Genomic DNA, 4,742 nt, shown 5'->3' on the forward strand with positions numbered 1-4,742 from the left:
TGCAGTTCTTTTTTTATTTTCCCTAAAGTTGTAGCAGTTTAAAAGAAAAATATTAAGTAACAGAAAACGGTCTTAAATTTTTTCAGATACAACGGTATATACAGCACAATGTAGAACAATATTTAGAAACTGGAAATCGACTATCAATTTGTCATTAAATAAAGTGTAAATTAGTCACATAGCAAAATAATTCAAGTTTTCTGTCTTTCAAATTGGGAATCCCCATTGTTCTGAAAAACTGCCTCCTTGAAACAAAATGAATTTGATATACGCATAGAGAGACAGGGCTTTTTCTTCAAAACTGCCATTTCCGATTTTTGTTTCAAAGAGGCATATTTCACAAAAATCGAATAAAAATTATTATCCATCCGAAACGCAAAATGTGCACATAAAATAGCACTTCATACTTCAGTGTCAGAGATGGTCTAGTGGTAAAGCGTGTGGACTCCAAGCAAAGATTCTTTTTACCTTAGAATGGGTTCGAATCCAGGAATGACTGGTATAATTATATATATATATATATATATATATATATATATATATATATATATATATATATATATATATATATATATATATATATATTTATTATACTTTCATGTTAAATACTAAAATCTGATTGGTTTATAGTCTGTCCCACCAAGCTACTGTCACCACATTTTGCAACATATCTCAAAATATATAAATACCTTGGCCTTCAACCTAGGTTCGAGAGATAGATCATTTTTTTTCCAAACTTCCTGCATTTATCCGAACCCTCGAGTTCAATCGGTGTATTGACACGGCGGCAAATTCAAAGTCTACGGGGATTTAACATGGTAAACTCGTCCATTAGCGTCAAGATCACGGGGCAGGAAACCAGTTTATCGAGGGAGTAGTCGTTCTTTCCAAATTAAAATTACAAAAAATCCTAAAAATTAAACGAAAGCAATTCAGTGTGTTTTGGTAAAAAATATAAGTATTGTTTTGCATTCAAATATATTTGACGAGTTTTCTCATAAACTGAGAGAAAATAATCCGAATTCAATGCAGTACAAGTTGTGGATAACGCACTGCTCTAGAAAGGGGATGTTGACATGATGTGTAATTTACAGCTTCCTTCGATGAAAACGTAAGTTGTTTTTTTTTTAACTTCTGAAAGTACACCCACAAAAGAAGTGTTTTCAAGTGCTAATGATTTGTCAAAGTCAAGCATTATTCGGCGAAAGCCCAATGCATATTTGCACAGTAGGCCTAGTGGGGGAAAACGAAAACTTTCAGATCTATAATGGTAATGACTTTTTTTGTAAGAAGCTTAAGATTTTTGATATTTTATATGATAGGTCTACTTTCTCTTTCAGTCACAGGGATCATATCTAAAACGCAACAGTTGGTCCACAGAATTCATTATAACTGTAAACAATCCTTTCACCTGATGAATAAAATGTCAAATTTCCCCCTTTTAGTTACAGAAAATTTTCGATTAAATATACATTAAGTTGAGGATAAAGTAAGCATGCTGCATTTTATTATAAAATAAATGAACTTAGATTAGCTCTCAGAATGCAAATTATTACGTTAATCCTAAACTTTCCAGGGGAGGGGGCATGCCCCAAATACTCCCATTTTGAAATATTCACACTTCCAGTACTAACTTTGCAGTTACATTTCATCCCTTCATGTGAAAGGCAGTGTGATTTTTTTTGGTTGTTCCTCAGTCCCCCCTCTTTTTCACTAACAATTTTTTGTTAAGTTGGAATTCATAATATGGTAATGCTGCAAGTTTCCCTGGTATACAACCCTTGAGATTTCTTTTTTTTTTCTTTCACCAGTATTGTAAAAAAAAAATCTTTATTATTTTTTTTTGGGGGGGGGGGGGAGAGGGGGTGGTATTTCTTTAAAGTTCATAATTTGAAATTCATTGACTTACATCTACCCCATAGTTAACCCATTTTGTTCAAACTGTTACAATAAAGAAAGAGAGCATACAGGACAATCCCCTGCTGTGAGATATATTACAATTTTCAAAGTTCAAGGAAGAGTTACATTTATAAAAAAAAAGTTGTTAGTAATGTCAATGGCAAACTTAAATTTTCACTACCTCAGGATGCTTCCATATCAATATTACTAATCATGGCTTTGCTGTTCTTTAACAGAAGAATTTTAAAGACCCCCCCCCCCCCCCCCATGTATTCCTATGTAAAACGCTCATCGCTCATTGTGGCCCAGGGTTAGAAACTCCCTAAAATTACAACTCGCAAATAATTGCGAGTACCAACAAAGTGAACTCGCAATTTTATAAGACTACTCGCAATTTTCATATAAAGTTAAATTCATATAAATTAAATACATGTAACTTAAGGAAAAAGTAACTACTGTACAATACACAAAATACAACTACAGTGTGACTTTTATTTAAATTACTGATTTAAATCAAAAGTATTGTGTTCTGTCATATTATATAATTTTGCTACAGTTTCAATGCAAAAAAAAAAAAAAAAATTGTGAGTTACCTTATTTTCAACTCGCAATTTGGGAATTCTAACTCGTGTTTTGTGAGTTGTATATAGTGAATTTCGAACCCTGGTGGCCCCACCCTCCTAAAATTGAACAAATTTGAATCTACACTACCTGAGGATGCTTCTATAATAACATGACTAATCATGGCTTTGCTGTTCTTGAACAGAAGATTTTTTTCAAGATGATTCCTATATATTCTTATGTAAAACTTTGACCCTCTGTTGTGTCCCCACCCCCCTAATTTGAACAAACTTGAATCTACACTACCTGAGGATAACTTGATTCTACATTACCCAAGGTTGCTTCTGAATTAATATGACTAATAGTGGCAAAGCTGTTCTCGAGAAGAAGATTTTTAAAGACATTTCCCATATATTCCTACATAAAACTTCACCCCCCTCTTGTGCCCCCCCCCCCCCCCCGGGTTATGATATGAATAAACTTGATTGTACATGTAATGTAATTTGTAATGAAGCTTTTACATAATTTTCATCTTTTCTTGCCTAGCTAGTGGTTCTTGAGAAGATTTTTAAAGATGCCACTAAATTTTCATGAACTCTTCATTATCTCTCCATGAAATAAGGCATGGCACTTCCTGTGAACAAACTTAAATCCCTTTCACCCAAGGATGCTTTGTCACATTTGCAGGTTTGTTTTAAATTGGCCCAGCGGTTCTTGAGAAGAAGTCGAAAATGTTTATGGATGGCAGACGCCGGACACCCTTTGATCAGAAAAGCTCACTTGAGCCTTCGGCTCTTTTTTTTCTTTCCACTACCTTCATAATTGAAAATAAAAAATACTAATCAATAAGTTATTCAATTAAATAAAAGAAGCAAATGTGTAAAAGATGATATTGACAATACAATTTTTGTGAAATATAACATCATGAACTTAAGAATTAAGAAATGTCTTTTCTCAGAGTGGGGGATTATCTTCGCCTTGTACGCATCCATTCTTTATGTCCAAAAGAAAATTTAGCAAAACATTCATTTGTAAAATTCAAGTTATGTACAGTATTCTAGCATACATGTACTAAATAAAAGGCCAGAAAACTGATATCATGCATATTGTATACAGTGTATGAGCACATTGTAATAAAGAAGTAAACTATTCTTGATTATGCCTTTATATTTATTTACAGAATTTTTTTTTTTTTTTTTGAAGGTTAAAAAAATTGGAGTACATTGTTATGATGACCAGACTCGAAGGCATTCATGTAATTGGGTGAATCACAGAGTCTCAGGAATCTTCTGGATTAGTAAGTTATACATGTACATGTATATATAAAATATTAAAATGTCTTTACTCTGTCTGAATTGCATACTTCAGGCTGGAATCTGAAAATAAAAATTGTAGTTTCCATATGTATATAATTTATACTACATGTATCTTGGTACATGTAGAATTGAAATTCATTCTTTAATTTCACTTCAATTACTTAACCATAAATTTTCATTCTCAAGAATTTTAATAACATTTAAGATGTGTTTTATTATCTATTGCAGACCAAAAGTGATGGCTGAAACAAATATTAACTGGTAGTCTACTTAGTGATCTGGACACTGGATAAGGCAGAAACCATTTTCAACAGAACTGTTAAGAGTGTAAATTAAAAAAAAAAACAAGATACCCACTCTCCAACTCATTCATAGCTTCATTCTTGGCTTCATTGTGTTGAATATGAGTCAAGACTTTTCTATTGTACCAAGGCTGAAGAGACTTTCAAACCATAAACAACATCACCACAGAGCAGTTGACTTTCATTTCTTCTTCTGAATTTGTATGTTATACCCTTAATTATTACAGTGTGAATTTACTTTGCACAGAAGAAGATGTAAATTAGCATAACTTCAACAAGTATTTACTTTGTCAGTTTCAGACACATAACTCAATTATTTGGTATTTTAAAAAAAAGTAATTGGCAGCATTTACTGTGGAATCATCATTGTTCTTGGGGGAGGATAGGTGGGTCAAACATATCCACTAATTTATATTCCCACAAATACTTATTTTTTCAACTTGTCAGTTCATTGAATCTTTAACTTAATGTATTTTAAAGTTAACCTTATGTATGCACAAACCAGTTGAATTAAATGCCTGCCCACTAACAGCTGATTAATGCCCCCCCCCCCCCAATAAAATGATTCCACAGTTTTTCAATTTTCAAAAACTACAGAAGGCCATATACATGTATCTGCAGGTACTTTGGGTGGTTTAATCATCTTTGCTAGTGCTGGTCTGTC

General features: G+C 32.7%; 1 long non-coding RNA gene across 1 annotated transcript; it reads left to right on the forward strand.

The window, feature by feature from the left end:
• Positions 1 to 987: 987 nt before the first annotated feature.
• On the forward strand, positions 988 to 4,730 carry LOC133193375 (uncharacterized). The gene is made up of 3 exons (XR_009721921.1): positions 988 to 1,111; positions 3,664 to 3,757; positions 4,005 to 4,730. It is a non-coding gene; the product is annotated as an uncharacterized LOC133193375 (long non-coding RNA).
• Positions 4,731 to 4,742: the final 12 nt, after the last annotated feature.

This window comes from Saccostrea echinata, unplaced genomic scaffold, assembly GCF_033153115.1.
Source record: "Saccostrea echinata isolate AGI-Se365-2 ecotype Australia unplaced genomic scaffold, CSIRO_AGI_Sech_v1 ptg000027l, whole genome shotgun sequence".
Classification (NCBI taxonomy): Eukaryota; Metazoa; Mollusca; class Bivalvia; order Ostreida; family Ostreidae; genus Saccostrea; species Saccostrea echinata.